The sequence below is a fragment of the Salminus brasiliensis genome, chromosome 23 (assembly GCF_030463535.1).
Source record: "Salminus brasiliensis chromosome 23, fSalBra1.hap2, whole genome shotgun sequence".
Lineage (NCBI taxonomy): Eukaryota > Metazoa > Chordata > Actinopteri > Characiformes > Bryconidae > Salminus > Salminus brasiliensis.
In genome coordinates, this window is record NC_132900.1 from 17,936,869 (window position 1) to 17,956,214 (window position 19,346).

Here is a 19,346-nt window from a genome sequence, read left to right on the forward strand (position 1 = left end):
TTTTTTCTGGATCAGTGTCTGGCTGGCTTGCAATTAATCTGCAAATGTGTTGACATTCTTTTTTGTCTTTCTTATTTTCAGGATCTCATGACCCACCTGACGCATCTTTTTACCTGAAAGTGGATCTTGCAATTAATCTGCAACTGTGTAACAGGTACGTGTTAAATTGTTTTTTAATACATATAATGATTTTCTTTATTCTTGTCACACAGGATCTCATGACGCAACTTTTTACCTGAAAGTGGACCTGGCCAACAAGGTGCAATCCATCTTCAGCTCTAAATGGTTGTCTGTATCTGGAACGGTGTCTGGCTGGCTTGCAATTAATCTGCAACTGTGTAACAGGTACGTGTTAATTCGGTTTTTATACATATATTGATTTTCTTTTTTCTTCTCACAGAGGATCTCATGACGCACCTTTTTACCTGAAAGTGGACCTGGCCAACAAGGGTAGCAATCCATCTTCAGCTACGAGTGGTTGTCTGCATCTGGAACGGTGTCTGGCTGGCTTGCAATTAATCTGCAACTGTGTAACAGGTATGTGTTAATTCAGTTTTTATACATATATTGATTTTCTTTTTTCTTCTCACAGAGGATCTCATGACGCACCTTTTTGCCTGAAAGTGGATCCAGCCAACAAGGGGCAATCCATCTTCAGCTATGAGTGGTTGTCTGCATCTGGAACGGTGTCTGGCTGGCTTGCAATTGATCTGCAACTGTCTAACAGGTACGTGTTAATTCAGTTTTTATACATATATTGATTTTATTTTTTCTTGTCACACAGGATCCCATCACGCACCTTTTTACCTGAAAGTGGATCCAGCCAACAAGGGGCAATCCATCTTCAGCTATGAGTGGTTGTCTGCATCCAGAACGGTGTCTGGCTGGCTTGCAATTAATCTGCAACTGTGTAACAGGTACGTGTTAATTCAGTTTTTATACATATATTGATTTTCTTTTTTTTGTCACACAGGATCCCATCACGCACCGTTTTACCTGAAAGTGGATCTGGCCAACAAGGGGCAATCCGTCTTCAGCTCTGAATGGTTGTCTGCATCTGGAACGGTGTCTGGCTGGCTTGCAATTAGTCTGCAACTGTGTAAAAGATACGTGTTAATTCGTTTTTTATACATATTGATTTCTTTTTTCTGGATCAGTGTCTGGCTGGCTTGCAATTAATCTGCAAATGTGTTGACATTCTTTTTTGTCTTTCTTATTTTCAGGATCTCATGACCCACCTGACGCATCTTTTTACCTGAAAGTGGATCTTGCAATTAATCTGCAACTGTGTAACAGGTACGTGTTAAATTGTTTTTTAATACATATAATGATTTTCTTTATTCTTGTCACACAGGATCTCATGACGCACCTTTTTACCTGAAAGTGGACCTGGCCAACAAGGGGCAATCCATCTTCAGCTGCAAGTGGTTGTCTGCATCTGGAACGGTGTCTGGCTGGCTTGCAATTACTCTGCAACTGTGTAACAGGTACGTGTTAATTCGGTTTTTATACATATATTGATTTTCTTTTTTTGTCACACAGGATCCCATCATGCACCTTTTTACCTGAAAGTGGATCTGGCCAACAAGGGGCAATCCATCTTCAGCTCTGAATGGTTGTCTGCATCTGGAACGGTGTCTGACTGGCTTGCAATTAATCTGCAACTGTGTAAAAGATACGTGTTCATTCGTTTTTTATACATATTGATTTCTTTTTTCTGGATCAGTGTCTGGCTGGCTTGAAACTAATCTGCAACTGTGTCGACATTCTTTTTTGTCTTTCTTATTTTCAGGATCTCATGACCCACCTGACGCATCTTTTTACCTGAAAGTGGATCTTGCAATTAATCTGCAACTGTGAAACAGGTACGTGTTAAATCTTTTTTTATTTATATAATGAATTTCTTTATTCTTGTCACACAGGATCTCATGACACACCTTTTTACCTGAAAGTGGACCTGGCCAACAAGGGGCAATCCATCTTCAGCTGCGAGTGGTTGTCTGCATCTGGAACGGTGTCTGGCTGGCTTGCAATTAATCTGCAACTGTGTAACAGGTACGTGTTAATTCGGTTTTCATACATATATTGATTTTCTTTTTTTTGTCACACAGGATCCCATCATGCACCTTTTTTACCTGAAAGTGGATCTGGCCAACAAGGGGCAATCCATCTTCAGCTCTGAATGGTTGTCTGCATCTGGAACATCGTCTGGCTGGCTTGCAATTAATCTGCAACTGTGTAAAAGATACGTGTTAATTCGTTTTTATACATATTGATTTCTTTTTTCTGGATCAGTGTCTGGCTGGCTTGCAATTAATCTGCAACTGTGTTGACATTCTTTTTTGTCTTTCTTATTTTCAGAATCTCATGACCCACCTGACTGACCTTTTGACCTGAAAGTGGATCTTGCAATTAATCTGCAACTGTGTAAAAGGTACGTGTTAAATCGTTTTTTATACATATAATGATTTTCTTTTTTCTTGTCACAGAGCATCTCATGACGCACCTTTTTACCTGAAAGTGGACCTGGCCAAAGAGGGTAGCAATCCATCTTCAGCTACGAGTGGTTGTCTGCATCTGGAACGGTGTCTGGCTGGCTTGCAATTAATCTGCAACTGTGTAACAGGTACGTGTTAATTCGGTTTTTATACATATATTGATTTTCTTTTTTCTTGTCATACAGGATCTCATGACGCACCTTTTTACCTGAAAGTGGACCTGGCCAAGAAGGGACAATCCATCTTCAGCTACGAGTGGTTGTCTGCATCTGGAACGGTGTCTGGCTGGCTTGCAATTGATCTGCAACTGTGTAACAGGTACGTGTTAATTCAGTTTTTATACATATATTGATTTTCTTTTTTTTTGTCACACAGGATCACATCATGCACCTTTTTACCTGCAAGTGGATCCGGCCAACAAGGGGCTATCCATGTCCAGCTGTGAGAGGTTGCCTGCATCTGGAATGGTGTCTGACTGGCTTTCTTTTCATCTGCATCTGAGTTACAGGTAAGTGAACATTCAGTTTCTATACTTATATTGACTTTCTTTTTTGTCTTTCTTATTTTCAGGATGTCATGACCCACCTGACGCATCTTTTTACCTGAAAGTGGATCTTGCAATTAATCTGCAACTGTGTAACAGGTACGTGTTAATTCGGTTTTTATACATATATTGATTTTCTTTTTTCTTGTCACACAGGATCCCATCACGCACCTTTTTACCTGAAAGTGGATCCAGCCAACAAGGGGCAATCCATCTTCAGCTATGAGTGGTTGTCTGCATCCAGAACGGTGTCTGGCTGGCTTGCAATTAATCTGCAACTGTGTAACAGGTACGTGTTAATTCAGTTTTTATACATATATTGATTTTCTTTTTTTTGTCACACAGGATCCCATCACGCACCGTTTTACCTGAAAGTGGATCTGGCCAACAAGGGGCAATCCATCTTCAGCTCTGAATGGTTGTCTGCATCTGGAACGGTGTCTGGCTGGCTTGCAATTAGTCTGCAACTGTGTAAAAGATACGTGTTAATTCGTTTTTTATACATATTGATTTCTTTTTTCTGGATCAGTGTCTGGCTGGCTTGCAATTAATCTGCAAATGTGTTGACATTCTTTTTTGTCTTTCTTATTTTCAGGATCTCATGACCCACCTGACGCATCTTTTTACCTGAAAGTGGATCTTGCAATTAATCTGCAACTGTGTAACAGGTACGTGTTAAATTGTTTTTTAATACATATAATGATTTTCTTTATTCTTGTCACACAGGATCTCATGACGCACCTTTTTACCTGAAAGTGGACCTGGCCAACAAGGGGCAATCCATCTTCAGCTGCAAGTGGTTGTCTGCATCTGGAACGGTGTCTGGCTGGCTTGCAATTACTCAGCAACTGTGTAACAGGTACGTGTTAATTCGGTTTTTATACATATATTGATTTTCTTTTTTTGTCACACAGGATCCCATCACGCACCTTTTTACCTGAAAGTGGATCTGGCCAACAAGGGGCAATCCATCTTCAGCTCTGAATGGTTGTCTGCATCTGGAACGGTGTCTGACTGGCTTGCAATTAATCTGCAACTGTGTAAAAGATACGTGTTCATTCGTTTTTTATACATATTGATTTCTTTTTTCTGGATCAGTGTCTGGCTGGCTTGAAACTAATCTGCAACTGTGTCGACATTCTTTTTTGTCTTTCTTATTTTCAGGATCTCATGACCCACCTGACGCATCTTTTTACCTGAAAGTGGATCTTGCAATTAATCTGCAACTGTGAAACAGGTACGTGTTAAATCTTTTTTTATTTATATAATGATTTTCTTTATTCTTGTCACACAGGATCTCATGACGCACCTTTTTACCTGAAAGTGGACCTGGCCAACAAGGGGCAATCCATCTTCAGCTGCGAGTGGTTGTCTGCATCTGGAACGGTGTCTGGCTGGCTTGCAATTAATCTGCAACTGTGTAACAGGTACGTGTTAATTCGGTTTTCATACATATATTGATTTTCTTTTTTTTGTCACACAGGATCCCATCATGCACCTTTTTTACCTGAAAGTGGATCTGGCCAACAAGGGGCAATCCATCTTCAGCTCTGAATGGTTGTCTGCATCTGGAACATCGTCTGGCTGGCTTGCAATTAATCTGCAACTGTGTAAAAGATACGTGTTAATTCGTTTTTATACATATTGATTTCTTTTTTCTGGATCAGTGTCTGGCTGGCTTGCAATTAATCTGCAACTGTGTTGACATTCTTTTTTGTCTTTCTTATTTTCAGAATCTCATGACCCACCTGACTGACCTTTTGACCTGAAAGTGGATCTTGCAATTAATCTGCAACTGTGTAAAAGGTATGTGTTAATTCGGTTTTTATTAATATATTGATTTTCTTTTTTTGTCACACAGGATCCCATCATGCACCGTTTTACCTGAAAGTGGATCTGGCCAACAAGGGGCAATCCATCTTCAGCTCTGAATGGTTGTCTGCATCTGGAACTGTGTCTGGCTGGCTTGCAATTAGTCTGCAACTGTGTAAAAGATACGTGTTAATTCGTTTTTTATACATATTGATTTCTTTTTTCTGGATCAGTGTCTGGCTGGCTTGCAATTAATCTGCAACTGTGTTGACATTCTTTTTTGTCTTTCTTATTTTCAGGATCTCATGACCCACCTGACGCATCTTTTTACCTGAAAGTGGATCTTGCAATTAATCTGCAACTGTGTAACAGGTACGTGTTAATTCGGTTTTTATACATATATTGATTTTCTTTTTTCTTGTCACACAGGATCTCATGACGCACCTTTTTACCTGAAAGTGGACCTGGCCAACAAGGGACAATCCATCTTCAGCTACGAGTTGTTGTCTGCATCTGGAACGGTGTCTGGCTGGCTTGCAATTGATCTGCAACTGTGTAACAGGTACGTGTTAATTCAGTTTTTATACATATATTGATTTTCTTTTTTTTTGTCACACAGGATCACATCATGCACCTTTTTACCTGAAAGTGGATCTGGCCAACAAGGGGCAATCCATCTTCAGCTGCGAGTGGTTGTCTGCATCTGGAACGGTGTCTGGCTGGCTTGCAATTAATCTTCAACTGTCTAAAAGATACGTGTTAATTCGTTTTTTATACATATTGATTTCTTTTTTCTAGATCAGTGTCTGGCTGGCTTGCAATTAATCTGCAACTGTTTTGACTTTATTTTTTGTCTTTCTTATTTTCAGGATCTCAGGACCCACCTGACTGACCTTTTTACCTGAAAGTGGATCTTGCAATTAATCTGCAACTGTGTAAAAGGTACGTGTTAATTCGGTTTTTATACGTATATTGATTTTCTTTTTTTTTTTCACACAGGATCTCATGACACACCTTTTTACCTTAAAGTGGATCTGGCCAACAAGGGGCAATCCATTTTCAGCTGCGAGTGGTTTTCTGCATCTGGAATGGTGTCTGGCTGGCTTGCAATTAATCTGCAACTGTGTAACAGGTACGTGTTAATTCAGTTTTTATACATATATTGATTTTCTTTTTTTTTGTCACGCAGGATCCCATCACGCACCTTTTTACCTGAAAGTGGATCCGGCCAACAAGGTGCATTCCATCTTCAGCTATGAGTGGTTGTCTGCATCTAAAACGGTGTCTGGCTGGCTTGCAATGAATCTGCAACTGTGTAACAGGTACGTGTTAATTCGGTTTTTATACATATATTGATTTTCTTTTTTTTGTCACACAGGATCCCATCACGCACCTTTTTACCTGAAAGTGGATCTGGCCAACAAGGGGCAATCCATCTTCTGCTCTGAATGGTTATCTGCATCTGGAACGGTGTCTGGCTGGCTTGCAATTAATCTGCAACTGTGTAAAAGATACGTGTTAATTTGTTTTTTATACATATTGATTTCTTTTTTCTGGATCAGTGTCTGGCTGGCTTGCAATTAATCTGCAACTGTGTTGACATTCTTTTTTGTCTTTCTTATTTTCAGGATCTCATGACGCACCTTTTTACCTGAAAGTGGACCTGGCCAACAAGGGGCAATCCATCTTCAGCTATGAGTGGTTGTCTGCATCTGGAACGGTGTCTGGCTGGGTTGCAATTAATCTGCAACTGTGTAAAAGATACTTGTTAATTTGTTTTTTATACATATTAATTTCTTTTTTCTGGATCAGTGTCTGGCTGGCTTGCAATTAATCTGCAACTGTGTAACAGGTACGTATTAATTCGGTTTTTATACATATATTGATTTTCTTTTTTTTGTCACACAGGATCCCATCACGCACCTTTTTACCTGAAAGTGGATCTGGCCAACAAGGGGCAATCCATCTTCAGCTACGAGTGGTTGTCTGCATCTGGAACGGTGTCTGGCTGGCTTGCAATTAATCTGCAACTGTCTAAAAGATACGTGTTAATTCGGTTTTTATACATATATTGATTTTCTTTTTTCTTGTCACACAGGATCTCATGACGCACCTTTTTACCTGAATGTGGATCTGGCCAACAAGAGGCAATCCATCTTCAGCTATGCGTGGTTGTCTGCATCTAGAACGGTGTTTGGCTGGCTTTTAAATAATCTGCAACTGTGTAACAGGTACGTGTTAATTCGGTTTTTATACATATATTGATTTTCTTTTTTTTGTCACACAGGATCCCATCACGCACCTTTTTACCTGAAAGTGGATCTGGCCAACAAGGCGCAATCCATCTTCAGCTCTGAACGGTTGTCTGCATCTGGAGTGGTGTCTGACTGGCTTTCTTTTCATCTGCATCTGAGTTACAGGTAAGTGAACATTCAGTTTCTATACTTATATTGACTTTCTTTTTTGTCTTTCTTATTTTCAGGATCTCATGACCCACCTGACGCACCTTTTTACCTGAAAGTGGATCCGGCCAACAAGGGGCAATCCATCTTCAGCTGTGAGTGGTTGTCTGCATCTGGAACGGTGTCTGGCTGGCTTGCAATTAATCTGTAACTGTGTAACAGGTACGTGTTAATTCGGTTTTTATACGTATATTTAATTCATTTTTTTTGTCACACAGGATTCCATCACGCACCTTTTTACCTGAAAGTGGATCCGGCCAACAAGGGGCTATCAATGTCCAGCTGTGAGAGGTTGCCTGCATCTGGAATGGTGTCTGACTGGCTTTCTTTTCATCTGCAACTGAGTTACAGGTAAGTGAACATTCAGTTTCTATATTTATATTGACTTTCTTTTTTGTCTTTCTTAATTTCAGGATGTCATGACCCACCTGACGCATCTTTTTACCTGAAAGTGGATCTTGCAATTAATCTGCAACTGTGTAACAGGTACGTGTTAATTCGGTTTTTATACATATATTGATTTTCTTTTTTCTTCTCACACAAGATCTCATGATGCACCGTTTTACCTGAAAGTGGACCTGGCCAACAAGGGGCAATCCATCTTCAGCTATGAGTGGTTGTCTGCATCTGGAACGGTGTCTGGCTGGCTTACAATTAATCTGCAACTGTGTAACAGGTACATGTTAATTCGGTTTTTATACATATATTGATTTTCTTTTTTTTGTCACACAGGATCCCATCACGCACCTTTTTACCTGAAAAAGGATCTGGCCAACAAGGGGCAATCCATCTTCAGCTCTGAATGGTTGTCTGCATCTGGAACGGTGTCTGGCTGGCTTGCAATTAATCTGCAACTGTGTAAAAGATACTTGTTAATTTGTTTTTTATACATATTAATTTCTTTTTTCTGGATCAGTGTCTTGCTGGCTTGCAATTAATCTGCAACTGTGTTGACATTCTTTTTTGTTTTTCTTATTTTCAGGATGTCATGACGCACCTGAAGCATCTCTTTACCTGAAAGTGGATCTTGCAATTAATCTGCAACTGTGTAACAGGTACGTTTTAATTCGGATTTTATACATATATTGATTTTCTTTTTTTTTGTCACACAGGATCCCATCACGCACCTTTTTACCTGAAAGTGGATCCAGCCAACAAGGGGCAATCCATCTTCAGCTCTGAATGGTTGTCTGCATCTGGAACGGTGTCTGGCTGGCTTGCAATTAATCTGCAACTGTGTAACAGGTACGTGTTAATTCGTTTTTTATACATATATTGATTTTCTTTTTTCTTGTCACACAGGATCTCATGACGCACCTTTTTACCTGAAAGTGGACCTGGGCAACAAGGGGCAATCCATCTTCAGCTACGAGTGGTTGTCTGCATCTGGAACGGTGTCTGGCTGGCTTGCAATTAATCTGCAACTGTGTTGACTTTCTTTTTTGTCTTTCTTATTTTCAGGATCTCATGACCCACCTGACGCACCTTTTTACCTGAAAGTGGATCTGGCCAACAAGGGGCTATCCATGTCCAGCTGTGAGAGGTTGCCTGCATCTGGAACGGTGTCTGGCTGGCTTGCAATTAATCTGCAACTGTGTTGACTTTCTTTTTTGTCTTTCTTATTTTCAGGATGTCATGACCCACCTGACGCATCTTTTTACCTGAAAGTGGATCTTGCAATTAATCTGCAACTGTGTAACAGGTACGTGTTAAATTGTTTTTTTACATATATTGATTTTCTTTTTTTTGTCACACAGGATCCCATCACGCACCTTCTTACCTGAAAGTGGATCTGGCCAACAAGGGGCAATCCATCTTCAGCTCTGAATTGTTGTCTGCATCTGGAACGGTGTCTGGCTGGCTTGCAAATTATCTGCAACTGTGTAAAAGATACGTGTTAATTCGTTTTTTATACATATTGATTTCTTTTTTCTGGATCAGTGTCTGGCTGGCTTGCAATTAATCTGCAACTGTGTTGACATTCTTTTTTGTCTTTCTTATTTTCAGGATCTCATGACCCACCTGACGCATCTTTTTACCTGAAAGTGGATCTTGCAATTAATCTGCAACTGTGTAACAGGTACGTGTTAAATTGTTTTTTCTACATATATTGATTTTCTTTTTTCTTGTCACAGAGGATCTCATCACGCACCTTTTTACCTGAAAGTGGACCTGGCCAACAAGGGGCAATCCATCTTCAGCTACGAGTGGTTGTCTGCTTCTGGAACGGTGTCTGGCTGGCTTGCAATTGATCTTCAACTGTGTAACAGGTACGTGTTAATTCAGTTTTTATACATATATTGATTTTCTTTTTTTTTGTCACACAGGATCCCATCACGCACCTTTTTTCCTGAAAGTGGATCCGGCCAACAAGGGGCTATCCATGTCCAGCTGTGAGAGGTTGCTTGCATCTGGAATGGTGTCTGACTGGCTTTCTTTTCATCTGCATCTGAGTTACAGGTAAGTGAACATTCAGTTTCTATACTTATATTGACTTTCTTTTTTATCTTTCTTATTTTCAGGATGTCATGACCCACCTGACACATCTTTTTACCTGAAAGTGGATCTTGCAATTAATCTGCAACTGTGTAACAGGTACGTGTTAATTCGGTTTTTATACATATATTGATTTTCTTTTTTCTTTTCACAGAGGATCTCATGACACACCTTTTTACCTGAAAGTGGACCTGGCCAACAAGGGTAGCAATCCATCTTCAGCTACGAGTGGTTGTCTGTATCTGGAACGGTGTCTGACTGGCTTGCAATTAATCTGTAACTGTGTAACAGGTACGTGTTAATTCGGTTTTTATACATATATTGATTTTCTTTTTTCTTGTCACACAGGATCTCATGACGCACATTTTTACCTGAAAGTGGACCTGGCCAACAAGGGACAATCCATCTTCAGCTACGAGTGGTTGTCTGCATCTGGAACGGTGTCTGGCTGGCTTGCAATTGATCTGCAACTGTGTAACAGGTACGTGTTAATTCAGTTTTTATACATATATTGATTTTCTTTTTTCTTCTCACACAGGATCCCATCACGCACCTTCTTACCTGAAAGTGGATCTGGCCAACAAGGGGCAATCCATCTTCAGCTCTGAATTGTTGTCTGCATCTGGAACGGTGTCTGGCTGGCTTGCAAATTATCTGCAACTGTGTAAAAGATACGTGTTAATTCGTTTTTTATACATATTGATTTCTTTTTTCTGGATCAGTGTCTGGCTGGCTTGCAATTAATCTGCAACTGTGTTGACATTCTTTTTTTGTCTTTCTTATTTTCAGGATCTCATGACCCACCTGACGCATCTTTTTACCTGAAAGTGGATCTTGCAATTAATCTGCAACTGTGTAACAGGTACGTGTTAAATTGTTTTTTCTACATATATTGATTTTCTTTTTTCTTTTCACACAGGATCTCATGACGCACCTTTTTACCTGAAAGTGGACCTGGCCAACAAGGGGCAATCCATCTTCAGCTATGAGTGGTTATCTGCATCTAGAACGGTGTCTGGCTGGCTTGCAAATAATCTGCAACTGTGTAACAGGTACGTGTTAATTCGTTTTTTATACATATATTGATTTTCTTTTTTTTGTCACACAGGATCCCATCACGCACCTTTTTACCTGAAAGTGGATCTGGCCAACAAGGGGCAATCTATCTTCAGCTCTGAATGGTTGTCTGCATCTGGAATGGTGTCTGGCTGGCTTGCAAATTATCTGCAACTGTGTAAAAGATACGTGTTAATTCGGTTTTATACATATTGATTTCTTTTTTCTGGATCAGTGTCTGGCTGGCTTGCAATTAATCTGCAACTGTGTTGACATTCTTTTTTTGTCTTTCTTATTTTCAGGATCTCATGACCCACCTGACGCATCTTTTTACCTGAAAGTGGATCTTGCAATTAATCTGCAACTGTGTAACAGGTACGTGTTAAATCGTTTTTTATACATATAATGATTTTCTTTTTTCTTCTCACAGAGGATCTCATGACGCACCTTTTTACCTGAAAGTGGACCTGGCCAACAAGGGTAGCAATCCATCTTCAGCTACGAGTGGTTGTCTGCATCTGGAACAGTGTCTGGCTGGCTTGCAATTAATCTGCAACTGTGTAACAGGTACGTGTTTATTCAGTTTTTATACATATATTGATTTTCTTTTTTTTTGTCACACAGGATCCCATCACGCACCTTTTTACCTGAAAGTGGATCCGGCCAACAAGGGGCAATCCATCTTCAGCTACGAGTGGTTGTCTGCGTCTGGAACGGTGTCTGGCTGGCTTGCAATTAATCTGCAACTGTGTAACAGGTACGTGTTAATTCGGTTTTTATACATATATTGATTTTCTTTTTTTTTTGTCACACAGGATCCCATCACGCACATTTTTACCTGAAAGTGGATCCGGCCAACAAGGGGCTATCCATGTCCAGCTGTGAAAGGTTGCCTGCATCTGGAATGGTGTCTGACTGGCTTTCTTTTCATCTGCATCTGAGTTACAGGTAAGTGAACATTCAGTTTCTATGCTTATATTGACTTTCTTTTTTGTCTTTCTTATTTTCAGGATGTCATGACCCACCTGACGCATCTTTTTACCTGAAAGTGGATCTTGCAATTAATATGCAACTGTGTAACAGGTACGTGTTAATTCGGTTTTTATACATATATTGATTTTCTTTTTTCTTGTCACACAGGATCTCATGACGCACCTTTTTACCTGAAAGTGGACCTGGCCAACAAGGGGCAATCCATCTTCAGCTATGAGTGGTTATCTGCATCTAGAACGGTGTCTGGCTGGCTTGCAATTAATCTGCAACTGTGTAACAGGTACGTGTTAATTCGGTTTTTATACATATATTGATTTTCTTTCTTTTGTCACACAGGATCCCATCACGCACCTTTTTACCTGAAAGTGGATCTGGCCAACAAGGGGCAATCTATCTTCAGCTCTGAATGGTTGTCTGCATCTGGAATGGTGTCTGGCTGGCTTGCAAATTATCTGCAACTGTGTAAAAGATACGTGTTAATTCGGTTTTATACATATTGATTTCTTTTTTCTGGATCAGTGTCTGGCTGGCTTGCAATTAATCTGCAACTGTGTTGACATTCTTTTTTTGTCTTTCTTATTTTCAGGATGTCATGACCCACCTGACGCATCTTTTTACCTGAAAGTGGATCTTGCAATTAATCTGCAACTGTGTAACAGGTACGTGTTAATTCGGTTTTTATACATATATTGATTTTCTTTTTTATTCTCACAGAGGATCTCATGACACACCTTTTTACCTGAAAGTGGACCTGGCCAGCAAGGGTAGCAATCCATCTTCAGCTACGAGTGGTTGTCTGCATCTGGAACGGTGTCTGGCTGGCTTGGAATTAATCTGCAACTGTGTAACAGGTACGTGTTAATTCGGTTTTTATACATATATTGATTTTCTTTTTTCTTGTCACACAGGATCTCATGACGCACCTTTTTACCTGAAAGTGGACCTGGCCAACAAGGGACAATCCATCTTCAGCTACGAGTGGTTGTCTGCATCTGGAACGGTGTCTGGCTGGCTTGCAATTAATCTGCAACTGTGTAACAGGTATGTGTCAATTCAGTTTTTATACATATATTGATTTTCTTTTTTTTTGTCACACAGGATCCCATCACGCACCTTTTTACCTGAAAGTGGATCCAGCCAACAAGGGGCAATCCATCTTCAGCTATGAGTGGTTGTCTGCATCTAGAACGGTGTCTGGCCGGCTTGCAATTAATCTGCAACTATGAAACAGGTACGTGTTAATTTGGTTTTTATACATATATTGATTTTCTTTTTTTTGTCACACAGGATCCCATCACGCACCTTCTTACCTGAAAGTGGATCTGGCCAACAAGGGGCAATCCATCTTCAGCTCTGAATTGTTGTCTGCATCTGGAACGGTGTCTGGCTGGCTTGCAAATTATCTGCAACTGTGTAAAAGATACGTGTTAATTCGTTTTTTATACATATTGATTTCTTTTTTCTGGATCAGTGTCTGGCTGGCTTGCAATTAATCTGCAACTGTGTTGACATTCTTTTTTGTCTTTCTTATTTTCAGGATCTCATGACCCACCTGACGCATCTTTTTACCTGAAAGTGGATCTTGCAATTAATCTGCAACTGTGTAACAGGTACGTGTCAAATTGTTTTTTCTACATATATTGATTTTCTTTTTTCTTGTCACAGAGGATCTCATGACGCACCTTTTTACCTGAAAGTGGACCTGGCCAACAAGGGGCAATCCATCTTCAGATACGAGTGGTTGTCTGCTTCTGGAACGGTGTCTGGCTGGCTTGCAATTGATCTTCAACTGTGTAACAGGTACGTGTTAATTCAGTTTTTATACATACATTGATTTTCTATTTTTTGTCACACAGGATCCCATGACACACCTTTTTACCTGAAAGTTGATCCGGCCAACAAGGGGCTATCCATGTCCAGCTGTGAGAGGTTGCCTGCATCTGGAATGGTGTCTGACTGGCTTTCTTTTCATCTGCATCTGAGTTACAGGTAAGTGAACATTCAGTTTCTATACTTATATTGACTTTCTTTTTTGTCTTTCTTATTTTCAGGATGTCATGACCCACCTGACGCATCTTTTTACCTGAAAGTGGATCTTGCAATTAATCTGCAACTGTGTAACAGGTACGTGTTAATTCGGTTTTTATACATATATTGATTTTCTTTTTTCTTGTCACACAGGATCTCATGACGCATCTTTTTACCTGAAAGTGGACCTGGCCAACAAGGGGCAATCTATCTTCAGCTATGAGTGGTTGTCTGCATCTAGAACGGTGTCTGGCTGGCTTGCAATTAATCTGCAACTATGAAACAGGTACGTGTTAATTTGGTTTTTATACATATATTGATTTTCTTTTTTTTGTCACACAGGATCCCATCACGCACCTTTTTACCTGAAAGTGGATCTGGCAAACAAGGGTCAATCCATCTTCAGCTCTGAATGGTTGTCTGCATCTGGAACGGTGTCTGGCTGGCTTGCAATTAATCTGCAACTGTGTAAAAGATACGTGTTAATTGGTTTTTTATACATATTGATTTCTTTTTTTCTGGATTAGTGTCTGGCTGGCTTGCAATTAATCTGCAACTGTGTTGACATTCTTTTTTGTCTTTCTTATTTTCAGGATCTCATGACCCACCTGACGCATCTTTTTACCTGAAAGTGGATCTTGCAATTAATCTGCAACTGTGTAACAGGTACGTGTTAATTCGGTTTTTATACATATATTGATTTTCTTTTTTCTTCTCACAGAGGATCTCATGACGCACCTTTTTACCTGAAAGTGGACCTGGCCAACAAGGGTAGCAATCCATCTTCAGCTACGACTGGTTGTCTGCATCTGGAACGGTGTCTGGCTGGCTTGCAATTAATCTGCAACTTTGTAACAGGTACGTGTTAATTCGGTTTTTATACATATATTGATTTTCTTTTTTCTTGTCACAGAGGATCTCATGACGCACCTTTTTACCTGAAAGTGGACCTGGCCAACAAGGGGCAATCCATCTGCAGCTACGAGTGGTTGTCTGCATCTGGAACGGTGTCTGGCTGGCTTGCAATTGATCTTCAACTGTGTAACAGGTACGTGTTAATTCAGTTTTTATACATATATTGATTTTCTTTTTTTTTGTCACACAGGATCCCATCACGCACCTTTTTTCCTGAAAGTGGATCCGGCCAACAAGGGGCTATCCATGTCCAGCTGTGAGAGGTTGCTTGCATCTGGAATGGTGTCTGACTGGCTTTCTTTTCATCTGCATCTGAGTTACAGGTAAGTGAACATTCAGTTTCTATACTTATATTGACTTTCTTTTTTGTCTTTCTTATTTTCAGGATGTCATGACCCACCTGACGCATCTTTTTACCTGAAAGTGGATCTTGCAATTAATCTGCAACTGTGTAACAGGTACGTGTTAAATTGTTTTTTTACATATATTGATTTTCTTTTTTTTGTCACACAGGATCCCATCACGCACCTTCTTACCTGAAAGTGGATCTGGCCAACAAGGGGCAATCCATCTTCAGCTCTGAATTGTTGTCTGCATCTGGAACGGTGTCTGGCTGGCTTGCAAATTATCTGCAACTGTGTAAAAGATACGTGTTAATTCGTTTTTTATACATATTGATTTCTTTTTTCTGGATCAGTGTCTGGCTGGCTTGCAATTAATCTGCAACTGTGTTGACATTCTTTTTTGTCTTTCTTATTTTCAGGATCTCATGACCCACCTGACGCATCTTTTTACCTGAAAGTGGATCTTGCAATTAATCTGCAACTGTGTAACAGGTACGTGTTAAATTGTTTTTTCTACATATATTGATTTTCTTTTTTCTTGTCACAGAGGATCTCATCACGCACCTTTTTACCTGAAAGTGGACCTGGCCAACAAGGGGCAATCCATCTTCAGCTACGAGTGGTTGTCTGCTTCTGGAACGGTGTCTGGCTGGCTTGCAATTGATCTTCAACTGTGTAACAGGTACGTGTTAATTCAGTTTTTATACATATATTGATTTTCTTTTTTTTTGTCACACAGGATCCCATCACGCACCTTTTTTCCTGAAAGTGGATCCGGCCAACAAGGGGCTATCCATGTCCAGCTGTGAGAGGTTGCTTGCATCTGGAATGGTGTCTGACTGGCTTTCTTTTCATCTGCATCTGAGTTACAGGTAAGTGAACATTCAGTTTCTATACTTATATTGACTTTCTTTTTTATCTTTCTTATTTTCAGGATGTCATGACCCACCTGACACATCTTTTTACCTGAAAGTGGATCTTGCAATTAATCTGCAACTGTGTAACAGGTACGTGTTAATTCGGTTTTTATACATATATTGATTTTCTTTTTTCTTTTCACAGAGGATCTCATGACACACCTTTTTACCTGAAAGTGGACCTGGCCAACAAGGGTAGCAATCCATCTTCAGCTACGAGTGGTTGTCTGTATCTGGAACGGTGTCTGACTGGCTTGCAATTAATCTGTAACTGTGTAACAGGTACGTGTTAATTCGGTTTTTATACATATATTGATTTTCTTTTTTCTTGTCACACAGGATCTCATGACGCACATTTTTACCTGAAAGTGGACCTGGCCAACAAGGGACAATCCATCTTCAGCTACGAGTGGTTGTCTACATCTGGAACGGTGTCTGGCTGGCTTGCAATTGATCTGCAACTGTGTAACAGGTACGTGTTAATTCAGTTTTTATACATATATTGATTTTCTTTTTTCTTCTCACACAGGATCCCATCACGCACCTTCTTACCTGAAAGTGGATCTGGCCAACAAGGGGCAATCCATCTTCAGCTCTGAATTGTTGTCTGCATCTGGAACGGTGTCTGGCTGGCTTGCAAATTATCTGCAACTGTGTAAAAGATACGTGTTAATTCGTTTTTTATACATATTGATTTCTTTTTTCTGGATCAGTGTCTGGCTGGCTTGCAATTAATCTGCAACTGTGTTGACATTCTTTTTTTGTCTTTCTTATTTTCAGGATCTCATGACCCACCTGACGCATCTTTTTACCTGAAAGTGGATCTTGCAATTAATCTGCAACTGTGTAACAGGTACGTGTTAAATTGTTTTTTCTACATATATTGATTTTCTTTTTTCTTTTCACACAGGATCTCATGACGCACCTTTTTACCTGAAAGTGGACCTGGCCAACAAGGGGCAATCCATCTTCAGCTATGAGTGGTTATCTGCATCTAGAACGGTGTCTGGCTGGCTTGCAAATAATCTGCAACTGTGTAACAGGTACGTGTTAATTCGTTTTTTATACATATATTGATTTTCTTTTTTTTGTCACACAGGATCCCATCACGCACCTTTTTACCTGAAAGTGGATCTGGCCAACAAGGGGCAATCTATCTTCAGCTCTGAATGGTTGTCTGCATCTGGAATGGTGTCTGGCTGGCTTGCAAATTATCTGCAACTGTGTAAAAGATACGTGTTAATCCGGTTTTATACATATTGATTTCTTTTTTCTGGATCAGTGTCTGGCTGGCTTGCAATTAATCTGCAACTGTGTTGACATTCTTTTTTTGTCTTTCTTATTTTCAGGATCTCATGACCCACCTGACGCATCTTTTTACCTGAAAGTGGATCTTGCAATTAATCTGCAACTGTGTAACAGGTACGTGTTAAATCGTTTTTTATACATATAATGATTTTCTTTTTTCTTCTCACAGAGGATCTCATGACGCACCTTTTTACCTGAAAGTGGACCTGGCCAACAAGGGTAGCAATCCATCTTCAGCTACGAGTGGTTGTCTGCATCTGGAACAGTGTCTGGCTGGCTTGCAATTAATCTGCAACTGTGTAACAGGTACGTGTTTATTCAGTTTTTATACATATATTGATTTTCTTTTTTTTTGTCACACAGGATCCCATCACGCACCTTTTTACCTGAAAGTGGATCCGGCCAACAAGGGGCAATCCATCTTCAGCTACGAGTGGTTGTCTGCGTCTGGAACGGTGTCTGGCTGGCTTGCAATTAATCTGCAACTGTGTAACAGGTACGTGTTAATTCGGTTTTTATACATATATTGATTTTCTTTTTTTTTTGTCACACAGGATCCCATCACGCACATTTTTACCTGAAAGTGGATCCGGCCAACAAGGGGCTATCCATGTCCAGCTGTGAAAGGTTGCCTGCATCTGGAATGGTGTCTGACTGGCTTTCTTTTCATCTGCATCTGAGTTACAGGTAAGTGAACATTCAGTTTCTATGCTTATATTGACTTTCTTTTTTGTCTTTCTTATTTTCAGGATGTCATGACCCACCTGACGCATCTTTTTACCTGAAAGTGGATCTTGCAATTAATATGCAACTGTGTAACAGGTACGTGTTAATTCGGTTTTTATACATATATTGATTTTCTTTTTTCTTGTCACACAGGATCTCATGACGCACCTTTTTACCTGAAAGTGGACCTGGCCAACAAGGGGCAATCCATCTTCAGCTATGAGTGGTTATCTGCATCTAGAACGGTGTCTGGCTGGCTTGCAATTAATCTGCAACTGTGTAACAGGTACGTGTTAATTCGGTTTTTATACATATATTGATTTTCTTTCTTTTGTCACACAGGATCCCATCACGCACCTTTTTACCTGAAAGTGGATCTGGCCAACAAGGGGCAATCTATCTTCAGCTCTGAATGGTTGTCTGCATCTGGAATGGTGTCTGGCTGGCTTGCAAATTATCTGCAACTGTGTAAAAGATACGTGTTAATTCGGTTTTATACATATTGATTTCTTTTTTCTGGATCAGTGTCTGGCTGGCTTGCAATTAATCTGCAACTGTGTTGACATTCTTTTTTTGTCTTTCTTATTTTCAGGATGTCATGACCCACCTGACGCATCTTTTTACCTGAAAGTGGATCTTGCAATTAATCTGCAACTGTGTAACAGGTACGTGTTAAATCGTTTTTTATACATATAATGATTTTCTTTTTTCTTCTCACAGAGGATCTCATGACGCACCTTTTTACCTGAAAGTGGACCTGGCCAACAAGGGTAGCAATCCATCTTCAGCTACGAGTGGTTGTCTGCATCTGGAACAGTGTCTGGCTGGCTTGCAATTAATCTGCAACTGTGTAACAGGTACGTGTTAATTCGGTTTTTATACATATATTGATTTTCTTTTTTCTTGTCACACAGGATCTCATGACGCACCTTTTTACCTGAAAGTGGACCTGGCCAACAAGGGACAATCCATCTTCAGCTACGAGTTGTTGTCTGCATCTGGAACGGTGTCTGGCTGGCTTGCAATTGATCTGCAACTGTGTAACAGGTACGTGTTAATTCAGTTTTTATACATATATTGATTTTCTTTTTTTTTGTCACACAGGATCACATCATGCACCTTTTTACCTGAAAGTGGATCCGGCCAACAAGTGGCTATCCATGTCCAGCTGTGAGAGGTTGCTTGCATCTGGAATGGTGTCTGACTGGCTTTCTTTTCATCTGCATCTGAGTTACAGGTAAGTGAAC